Here is a 12318-nt window from a genome sequence, read left to right as displayed (position 1 = left end):
AGATCCTCATCTTCTGCATAGACAGCTCTTTATATCGCATCATGAAAGACCTTCCCGTCCCCCCCCCCCCATGACTCTTCTTGAAATTACAATTAAACAATGAAGACATACAAAGTTGACTCCTTCTGCTACTTAGTACTCATGCATACCGTCGCATCAAAAATACATCATAGACTATCTCCAAACAAAACACAAAAAAAAAAGACCTAAAATTATGCATGTGCGACGAGATAGTCACATGACCAATAAAGAATGGCAGATGAAATGTACAGCAATCACCTGCTCTATGTGATGTGTACTGTATCTCTTCTTCAAGTGTTGCATTTGAAAAGTTTGTTCGCAAAAACCGATAAGTCCATATTTGCCAAATGGAGATATTTGTGATTAAAGGTCAAGAAAGATAAAGAGAATAATAAGAAAATTTTTACTTCTTTTGACCATAACTTCAAAAATGTACCTTAATATGTAGTGACCAATATATCATTTAAAGGGTATTATTTTGTACTTTATGACAGAGACTGTACTTCAAAATCTTCAAAAATGGACTTATCGGTTTTTGCGAACAAACTCTTCATTTGAACTGTCACTTATCTGTTTATACCTTGGATTTTATCACTAGCATCCAGATCAACTTTGCCCTTGGTCTTAATCTCTCATCTTTTTTTTTCTTTTTTTTGGGCATTATGGCCTGTTTTTAATACAAATTGATCTTAAGATTGATCAGAAGATATTGCATAAAAGTTATACTCAATCTGAAAAAAAAAACTGCTAAAAATCAAGCGTAAGTACCTTTAGGAAACAGACTTATGATCAATCTCAATCTTAAGCTCTAGTCACTGAGTTACACAATTGTTAACTCTGTGGTCTTAATCTCTCATCTACAGTATTTGGCATTGCTAGAGCAGTGATTCAGTCATTCCTTACATTGATCTCAGAATAAAAATCAATATTTATACTCATATTGAGATCTTCTTTCTAATTCTGACTAAATCTTTAAAAAAGAAGAATAAAAGTGATGTTCTTCGATATTGCCGTTTTTGTCCTTCTGTGGGATCATCATGAATTTTGCCTCAAGTCACCTCAATATTCTGCTATGCAAATAAGCTGCAAACACTTTGCAACAAATTCAGCCAATGCTCAATAAAACTGACATCACTTTTACGATCCAAGATAATCACTTTTAATCACTTTTATAGTCACTTTCATAATCCATGCTTACCATGAATAGATATGGTTTTGCAAAGTGTAAGCAACTATGGCTCATCCGTTGAGTTGTCTCTTTGGAAATGATTATTATTACCACCGTAATTAACTCGCTTCGTTAATATGGATGGATGTATTGTGAGGACGAGAATGAAACATGCTTCAATCTTAGAGTTACTCAGCCAAGGAATTCGATTTTGCAAGTGTATATGTGACAGACAAAATGGCAGTCAACACTCAGGATTCAATGCTACAGACAGCATTCACACACATGAATGGCATATTTTGACTCGACTGCAATGAACCCTGTCAAATAATTGCATAAAGAATTCAAATTAAGATATATTTCACGAGACACTACAAGATATATATCTTGTGTGTGAAACACTAAAATTTGAAGAAGAAAAAAACCACATACACACACACACACACACACACACACATACACACACATTTTTGGCAGCATTTACATTGATTGTCTCAAAAACTTGCCGAGTAGTTCATACCATACCACAAATACAACATTGTATGAAATGGCAATGGTAGATAACATTAGAAGTTACCATATTTTTTAAAAAACATTCTAAAAATACAGATAAGTAGATTTTTTTTAAAACTAATGTAGCATCATGATATCTTTAAATAGAACAAAGAATTGCAAAATCGTAACGCACAGTTTGGGGGAAAAAAGACAGCTGCTAAGAATGACAAAAGACTCAAGTCAGAATTGTACAACAAAAGACACAGTATGGGGACAGACTAGTGGATAGAGGGCAGGAACTAGGTTTGTAGTATGCAGAAAATTGCGAAAGAAGAAATGGTAGAGAATCTAAAACATTAACAATTTTACACACACCTAAAATCAACAAGGTGCACAATGCAGGACCAGTCACACTTTGCACTCAATCATCAGATAGAAAAACAAGCAAACACAAACGAACACCCGAGGGCTACATCTACATAAGAAGATGGGAGATGGTTTAAGTCATTGTCTTCATGTCACATGCAACACTAACAACAACAAAAAAACGAGCATCTTGTTGTCATGGGAACAGAAACAATATTTGGATGAATGCATGACTTGAAGGAGTCAGGAAAACGTAAGTTTGTGATCTCTCTAACCTGGAGTTGTTGTTGGTGGCTGGGTTGTCACAGCTGTCGTCACCATGGTGGTAGCTGAAGAACCACAAGATTGGATAACAATGAGAGAACAACTCACATTATCAAAGAAGACTACTGTGAAACGAGGAATGTTCACGTGCATTTTAATTTTGCGAATTTCACGAGAGCCAAGATTCGCGAAATTAAAATGCACGCGTAGGCTCTTGTCTACACTATGTGCATTGAATGCCAGAGGCATTTTGTGAAAATTTGATGCCATGAAAAAGGCTATCCGCTCCAATTCGCCAAAATTTCATGTCACTAAAATATCATGCTTTACGGTATAATCTATTCATATAATTTTTAAGAATAAAATCAATTATAAAGTCACCACTATGTGCATTGAATGCCAGAAGCACTTAGTGAAAATTTTATGCCATGAAAAAGGCCATCGGCTCCAATTCGCGAAAATTTCATGTCACTAAAATATCATGCTTCATGGCATAATCTATTCATATAATTTTTTAATTTCAAAAATAAAACCAAATATAAAGTCACCACTTTCCACTGGTGGCAGAGAAACAGCACTGACTAGGCAACTATGCTTACAGTTATACATATATATATACATATATACACACTTGGTGATTCTATCCTTCTATGAAGAGTACTTGATATCCTCAAAGGAAGAGCTTTAGACAGAAGTATTGGAACAAGTTCACTCGGTTGACTGCAGGTTCATCAGTATTTATTGCAACTCTGAGTTTCATGCAACCTCCATGAGGTGCAATCATCAGGCAATGATTAAATACATCCCAGTAATGCATATGGATTGAATTAACGCATTTTTAGCGCGTGATACCGAAACAAAAACAAAACAAAACAAACTATACGCGCCTGACTATAGTGACCAGTGCGTTAAAAATGCGTTAATTCAATCCAAATGCATTTCTGGGATGTATTTAATCATTGCCTGATGATTGCCCCTCATGGAGGTGGCATGAAACTCTGAGTAGCAATAAAATACGGATGAACCTGCTGTCAACCGAGTGAACTTGTTCCAATACTTATATATATATATATATATATATATATATATATATATATAGATATAGATATATATATTGGGGTTTTTTTTTTTTGGGGGGGGGTATCTGTTTTCCAAGCTACATGCAATAAAAAAACACATTTGTTATCAATATGACCATGTGTGTGAGGTCCATTTTAACTTGTTATCTGTCAACATTTTTGATGGCAACAAATTCAAAACTATATACCCCCTTCAAACTTTGTTTGGCGGGGGTATAATTAAGGAAAATTAAACATGATTTCACTTTTCTGGCATAATGAAAAAGCACTTGAAGAACCGCATTCAGAAAGCACGGGGAATAATTACTACCCTTTACATATTATGTTAGCATCAAGTTGATGGAATGTGTAATTTTCATGAAAAATGAATTCTTGTGGAATTCCTTCTATATCTTCTTTATATTGTTGTCCACACATGACGTCATGAACCCTAGTAGTCTCCTCATCCAGCGGTTCCAACACCAAATCTTCATAACTTTTACATAAATTGTCCAATTTTCCTCAAACTTTCACTGATGTGTTCTATGTTGCTGCTTTCACTCAATCCACATTTCTTGTTGGGTTTTGGTTTCCTTTAATAAAAAATTAAACAATGTTTTTTTGCTTTTGTTTGTTTGTTGTTGTTCTTTTAAGGAAAACAGACTGGAGGGTGTTGAGTGATAATTTTCAGGACAAATGAATGGGATATTTGTGAGGCGATATGTGGGTGTGGTTGCAAATATCGAATTGCTAGGAAAAACATGTGAAACTTTAGAATTCTGTGATGCCATATTCTAATATCTGATTTTGATGAAACCATAACCACTTGTTGAATGGCTCTTTCAGGATAATTAGTTCGCTAGTTTCTTACCTGTTGTTGGTCCATCTGTCACTGTGTTATGATGCAATTGAAGAACAAAATAAACACAAGAGAAAGATAAATGCAAGTGAAAGAAGCAAAAGCAAAGCTATAAGCATGAAGAATCTGAATGACACATTGATGTGCATTTGTGTTTGTTTCACTGATAATAAGAGAACTGCAAGCAGACACTGATGTAACTATATGTCATATACTTTTGACTGCAATTTAATGTCAATGACTACAATTTAAAGTTAGTATTGATGAATATTCAAGTTGAGCAGAATGAAAATAATCTTATCAAAATATGACATTGGAAAGATTTTGAATTCTAAAGCTTTCCATCTGGTCATAAAGCAGTGTTATAACTAGTCATCACATATACATATATATGCAACATAAAGGGCATAATAATGACACTATCCACTTACAAATCTCCCAATGAATCAAATATATTAAGTTATTTAAATAAAATAATCAGTTCTTGATATCATTCATAGGTTCTATCTTTTGCATCTGATCACTGTAGTCTTGAAAAACCTTGCAACAATATTTCTTCTTTCTTTTTTTCCTTTTTTTTTTGGGGGGGGGGGGGGGGAAGAGAAGTTGTCACTGCTAAGTTGTTGATTTTTATTTTTAAAGTTATTTGATAGATGATTTTCAGCAGAGAATTCAGATTGATGGGATAGTTGTGAGATCATAATGTGTTTGCAGTTGCAAATATCGGCAGCCAGGAAAAATATGTGAAACTTTAAAACTCTGGTATTCAACATTCAAATTATTTGATTTTGGGGAAAAAAACGTAACCATTCTATCCAAGGATACAAGGTACTTTAATGTCTGTTAACATGAATACAGAAATTTGCCCTCCACTACCATAACAAAAAAAAAAAGAAGAAAAGAACAAAAATTGTACATGTAATAATGTAAAATATAACTGACAAAAACATTGTGCAAATGTTCATGATCTTCCTCTATGTAACAAAGTCCATTTGGACAGAATGTGAAATGGCACTTTTCAGAATAATTAGTTGACTAGTTTCTTACCTGTTGTCTGTCCCGCTGTTACTATGTCACAATGAGTGGAGAAATGAATATAAACAAAAGAGAAATACAAGTTACAAGCAGGAAATAAAAAAAAAAAATAAGCTGTACACAATAAAACTTGAAATATATATATATATATCAGACATATCTCTGGTATATATACTCTTCTCGCAGGAAAACTGAAATAGGGCGGGGGGAGGAGGGAAGCTGCATTTTAATGAGAGAAACAAATGCCACAGTTTACTGAAAATTTGTGGGGAAGATTTTAAAGTTACGACCAATAAGATGCAACCAAACTCCTGGCATGGCAGCCATGGACCCTACTAATTAGCTGTCTCTTTGATGGCTGTTTCACTCTGAAGTAGTTCTTGTAATGTGTAACGCTCAGGACGTGTCACTCAATGAGGCCGTTTGCCATGATTCTGCTCAGTAGTACGCCAATACACTGTCCTCCGAGGAGAGGTACACTGTATCATCAAATTAATATCTTTATATGACCTGCAAGTTCTTTGCTTTTGGTAGTAAAGCAAATGACATCATGTATCATGCCAGAGGTGTTGCAGCCAAAAATGGACAAATCGGTCACCCTACGGAGCAACCAAAGAAAATTTCTCAATCACAATGCCTACTTGTATCATATTGACCTAAGATTTGCCAGCCATTGTCCAATGACATCCACTCAAATCTTCACTAATCTGGTGCTTGTTCGTCAGCTTTGCTATTCTTAACATTCTTCTCTTTAGCTTTTAACATGTAATTCCGAGAGCACAATATCTTAAAAGCAACTTTACGTATATACTTTAAAAAAAGAAAGAAAATCTAATTGAGCTGTAACTGCAAGTGACCGGATCAAAGTCTATCATACATGGAAACCCGCCCACAAGCATATCAGGGCAATTACCTCCCGCACTAAATACTGGTTAGTGATAAGGTTAGAGTAAAGATTAGGGTTAGGGTTAGGGTTAGGGTTAGGGTTAGGGTTAGGGTTAGGGTTAGGGTTAGGGTTAGGGTTAGGGTTAGGGTCAGGGTTAGGGTTAGGATTAGGTTCAGGATTAGGGTTAGGGTAAGGGGAAGGGTCAGGAATAATTGCCTAGGGGGTAATTGCCCTATAGACCCCCACAAGAAGTATCTTGAAATCAAGCTCTACGTCAGAATCTACTGTAGCTATGACATGATTCTAAACAGGCTTCTTCTGTGCATCCTCAATATTGTGTAATTTGTACACTAGGGGGACATTTCATCCCTTTCCCATAGTTGTGACAGCAAAACAACAACAATGAAACAAAAGCATGTCTTGGCACTTGTTATATTATATATTTGCAGAGCTGTATCATTGCTTCCACATATTTCTGTAAGCTCTGTATAATATACTGTATCTATATACTGTAAAACGAGAAATTTTCGCGTGCATTTTAATTTCGCGAATTTCGCGAGCGCCAAAATTCGCGAAATTAAAATGCACGCGAAAGTTTTTGTCTACACTACATGCATTGAACACCAGTGGCAATTCGCGAAAATTTCATGCCACGAAAAGGGCTGTCGGCTCCAATTCGCGAAAATTTCATGCCGCGAATATATCATGTTTTACAGTAATGCACAAGAAATGTTTTTAGCGTGTCAGGACAATTACTCCCGGCCAAATACTGGTTAGTGAAAAAGTTAAAAGTAAAGATAGTAAAGTTTGGGGTTACGGTTAGGTTTAGGGTTAGAGTTTGGGGTTAGGGTTAGGATTAGGTTCAGGATTAGGGTTTATAGGGTCAGGGGAAGGGACGGGGTAATTGTCCAAGGAGTAATCGCCCTAGAAACGTCTTTAGAGGGCAGCATACTGTTACTGAGTTCACCATGACATGTGTGATCCATTGAACTGTGCACACGGTTCAACTATATGGTTCAATGCTGTGATTTCCCTCTTGGGCTTGTGAAATCAAGCAGTAGTCTGCACTATTGTATGATCACTATCTTTACTGGAGGTGGAGATATAATCTAGTCATATGATCCCAGCCACAAGGGCAAAACTATGCATTGATTTGCTGCTCAGAAATCATCTGAAAAGTATTTTATTCATCCATTTCTGTCGTATGCTAGGTGCGAGATTTAGCAGCATTGGGGATGAACACAGTCCTTCTCATGTGTTTTTGTGTAAGTTTTTTTTCTTTCTTTTTTTGACTGAGGCTGTAAGAGAGTGAGCCATTCAACATTCAGGGGCCTGATTTGAAGTGAAAAGTTACTTGCCATTCCTAAAATGTGTGGGTTTTTAAAATCATTTTATCTATCACCAAACATGCTCCAAATCACAACTTGTTGCATTCCTGCTACCGAAACATCCTATCAGGCTGGTCTCCTGCACACAAGGACTGTTTTCTGAGCACAAATTCTGCAGTTACTTCACAGCTACTGTCTGTTCATCACTGCACAGTGAACAAGACACAAGTTTCCCTTCAGGTGCATAGGCCACCATGTGGTCGGCTATACAGCATCATTCCCCTTGCCTTTAATGAAAATGATAAATTATGGCAATTTACGGTACGACTGCACGGCTTGCACGCTTGAAGTACAAAGTTGTAACACTCTATGTCCCCAGTGCAAAGTGGACACAATACATCGAAAGTGAAACTCAATGGCTGCTTCCCCTTCTTCTGTGCATATCCATAACAGCAGTAACTCTTCCTGCTAGTGTATTTATAGTGAAAACTCAGACCTACAATGTCTTCTCATCTTTCAGACATACCTGGATATTCAAAATACTATGCTCTATTGTACTCGAGTTGTAACCCATATCATTCTGTCTTCTTCACGATCTTTTTTTTATTATTCAGCATGTCTGTTCTCGGTTCTTTTTCTCACATATTTCTTGCGTCTTGTGTTTATAGGATTATTGTATTCTTCTTCCTAGAGTTAGCAATTATGACACAGTAATTGCTCAAGATGGCAGTTTCCTGCATTCTTTCATTGAAATCACTGTAATTTATAAAAATCAGGAAAAATCTCCCAAAACATGAATCAGCACCAAATTCTTTCCTTGTTGATAATGGCACATTTATATGTGTTCTGATGCGCTGATGTTCTGATGAAGATGCTAATGCAAAAATTAAATCATATCATACCAAACCAAGGTAAACAGAAAGAATATATCATACATGCAGATTTCATTTGGTACACGCATTATTTTGGAAGAAAAGCATGCAGATCAAATCAAAACAGTAGAAGTTGTAGTCAACTGCAAGCCCAGTTGATATACTGTAGGCCTAAATAACCTCACAAATTATGGACAAAGTTCACCGTGCAAGGCAAGATCCAAACTTATCCATCGCAAAGAGATCACTAACAAAACTGAATTCTCAAGGAGCCCTAACAATCATAGTATCTAGAGCTAAACTATATAAACACTTTCATGTTCTGGTACTACATACATACAAGCAAGCATGGCGTAAGTGCAATACCAACTACGAAGAGAAGTACACGATCTTTGTTATCCTTTCAGCTTCTTTTTTAAAACTTTTTTTCTTCTCCTTCTTCTCTGAAAAACTGTTTTGCTTCCATAGATCTCAAGTATACATGCAGTTTCAGGAAATTTCCAGAAAGTGGTGTTATATATTGCCTTCCTTTCATGACCCAGTTAAAATCATTATATATAGCTTGAACAATGTAAACTTTTTTGTCTCCAGAAATTCATCACACACAAATAATTGTGTCATCACAACAAGTCTGGTCATTTTCTAAAACAAAAGCAACAACACAAAGAGTTCTATTTAGTAGTCCCAAATACCCGAGTCCCTGCAGGCATCATTCTGCTCATGCAGTGTATAGACAACTCTGGGGAATTCGGCTGCCATTACTATACATGTAGGTTTGAAACAGATTTCAATTTTGATGCCTCTCACTCCTACGGTATGTGAGAAAATTTGTAGAATGGAGCAAATTACGACAAAACCACACCAATTCCCCGACGAATTGATTTTTTCATTTTAAATACAAAACACTGTTCTGCCTCTTTGGGTAGAAAAGGCACGGTAAGAATTTTCCAATCAAACTACAGTAGCCAAGGCAAGATGCCATGCAAAATAATAATAATGATAATAATAATAGTAATGATAATAACCAAATATACTCATGATCATAATTATGATAGTGACTACTAACTTTCAAAAAAAGAAAAGAAATCATAGACACTCCAGTCTTGCAGCAAATAACCTACTTTCACTTTTAAAGACGCTGTCACTCTTTCTCTGCGGCACCTCAAACCTGCTGGTATGTAGAGGATTAAAACTTGGCTAATTCTTTCTCTTATCTTTCTCTCTGAATTCCATAGCATACTGCTTTATATGCACATAAAGGACAAAGGACATATGAACTCTATAGCCCACTATCACTAGCTATCATAGGATGCTTCCCACATTCCCTTCAACCAGTTTTCTGAAGACCTTCCTTGAAGATTCTAATAATACTACCTCAAAGAATCCAGAAATGTTGCATGTTTTCTTTTCCATGAATGGAATCATATCCGCTTGATTCTGTATTCCATAAGCCTCCTATGGCATCACATCTATGTATTAGTGGATTATGTGAAATTTCATGAGATATTGAATATTACAAAGGTACATGTATAGTTCATTATTGTGAGTGCATGGTGTTCCATCTTTATGGCTGTGGTAATGATTGCACTGTGTTCTTTCTTCCTACTATGGCGCCCTCTAGAGTTTCTGGAAAGCACAGTGCAGACAATTTTGGACTGTCTATACTGCAGCATCTTGCAACAAACCAAAAATACAACGTTAAAACATAAACTTATAAAGGTAATGTTTACCTTTGGGAACAGTAATTTAAAAAAATTCTGAGTTATCACAGTTGATGCATATGTGTGTAGGTCACTTGTATCACAAAGCATCCTGCCATATAAAAAAATTCTGCCATATAAAAAAATTCTGCAGTGAAGTCTAAAATATAAGGAGATATAATTTTTCTCATTGAACCACAACTATGGACGGTTTAGTCTAGAGACGATCTTATTATAGCTATCGTTCACAGTTTGTATATTTAAAAATACTTAACATAGATTATACTGATTATTCAAACTTTTCACACTGGTTGTTTCTATCTTTAACTCAACATTTAAGAACTATTTTGAAGCACTAAAGCTGAGTTTTTGTTTCATCTGCAAATGGTAAATAATGCCTTTAAGTAGACAAATTCATCAAATCATTTCCTACTATTCATAACTTTTGCAAGCCACACATAAATGGTATATTCTCCCGTGGTCCATTCTATTTTCATATCCCATCCCTTCTAAGATTCTTAAATCCCCATTAGTGAATGGCTTTAATACCTGTTTCTCAATCACCACTTATCTCAAATGCAAATTGAAGTCCTCTGTACAATATTTCTAAGAGAAAGAAGATTCATATTTACCAACCAATAAAAATCAGCATTATTTTTAGTCCACAGGATACACAATTATGATCACAACCAATCACAAAAAAAAGTTCTCTAAATGACAAATAAGTGATGTGATATCCAGTTTGCCATCTGCAGTACAAATCCAACCCATTGTGTTCCCTGCCATCTAAAGCGAAGCTGACATAAAGAATCATCAACTCCACTCTTTGTTGTCAATTTATAAAGAAAAAAAAAAACAGGAACACATCCTCTTTCAATCTGTCAATGGTAACTCGCTTCCTGAGTGGAGTGGAGTAGGGTCGACGTCAGACAGTTGCGGGATGCTGTGATGCCCTCAATCACATTTCCATATGTGAGCATCATAAAGGAAAAACATATCTTTATACACTGAATACGTGTGTTTCTCTTCCCATGGGAATTAAGTGCATTGTACCCCGGCAACAGGGGACAACTTCTTCTGAAGGTGCCACACCTGCACTAAGGACTTGTAGCTGATATTTCTCATACAAATCTAAGTATGCATGAAAGGATGCATGTATGTAATTTACATAAATGTAGTGTACATAAATGAGCATCATACAAGTGTACATGTATATGATGTGTTGTATACTTGTTTATACATACATCTAAATCCATTTATGTACTAAACATGTTGATTATATTAGACTATCTATAAATCTAATATGTATGCATATGAATAAACAATGTATCATACATACATACACATACACATAAATGCATTCATTCATACATACATACATACATATTTTGGTATTTAACTGTACTATGAGAACATCAGATTAAAGGGACATTCCACACGATTTTCATAATTTTACATCATGTAGTACATAAATCGACAACTCCATTTATAGATTTGCGGAATTTATTGTGGTTCTTGAGCAGAGAAACAATACTTTGAAAAACCGTAAACAAATTACACTGAACAAGGATGATGACATAGAAGGTTCACATATTTCAGAAATGTAGCAGCGTAATTCCATTACAATACCGCTTGCTTGCAGGTTCACCTGTGTATAATCTATGCATGCCTTCTTCTTTTGTTCTGCTTCCTTGAGCCCCTACTCATGCATTCTTATGGTGACTCTGCCATGTCCTCATCCTTGTTCATTGCAATTTGTTCTAAATGTTGAAAGTATTCTTATTCTTCATCCCAATTATCACAAATTCTGAAACTCTGTCCTCAGTATAACTAATTTATAGTTGTTCAAATGTAAAAATTTAAAAATCATCCGGAGGTCTCCTTTAACTTAGGAGCTCAGACATACAATACTGCATCTACATCACTTCATGACCAAACAATCTCATCACATACCTGCTAATGTCGCTGCTAGGAGCAGAAGAACTGCACGCAGCTGAGGGTGTTGCCTGATCTGGCCCATTGTATGCGCTCCCGTGTCCCTCTCTGGTGGAAAAAAAAAAGACAAAGCGACTTGAAAAGAAAATTAACACTTACTTTCAATGAATTTATTTCCACCTTGATTTGATTTGATATTCGATTTGATTTATTGGTTTCTGCATTATCATTGTACATGTACATATTGTTGGGAGTGTATTATATACAGTCAACTTTGCTTACGTTGACCTCACATAAGTCAAATAAAACCCCATTAAAGTTGAATATCTTA

The 12318-nt window shown here is 35.7% G+C and overlaps 1 long non-coding RNA gene across 1 annotated transcript in view; it reads right to left on the bottom strand.

Annotated features, from left to right (window-relative positions):
• Positions 1–1654: 1654 nt before the first annotated feature.
• Positions 1655–12318, bottom strand: part of LOC139726182 (uncharacterized) — a 72876-nt gene continuing 62212 nt past the window's right edge. Inside the window, exons 4-7 of the long non-coding RNA XR_011710589.1 lie at positions 12006–12095; positions 5279–5299; positions 4244–4264; positions 1655–2379 (exon numbers count right to left, since the gene is read on the bottom strand). This is a non-coding gene — a long non-coding RNA (uncharacterized lncRNA). The remainder of the gene's footprint in view (positions 2380–4243; positions 4265–5278; positions 5300–12005; positions 12096–12318) is intronic.

This window comes from Diadema antillarum, unplaced genomic scaffold (genome assembly GCF_040938485.1).
Source record: "Diadema antillarum isolate AM-2024a unplaced genomic scaffold, OU_Dant_1.0 seq00000080_RagTag, whole genome shotgun sequence".
Taxonomy (NCBI): Eukaryota; Metazoa; Echinodermata; class Echinoidea; order Diadematoida; family Diadematidae; genus Diadema; species Diadema antillarum.
Note: the sequence above shows the minus strand (reverse complement) of the source record. Positions and strands in the feature narration are given on the sequence as shown.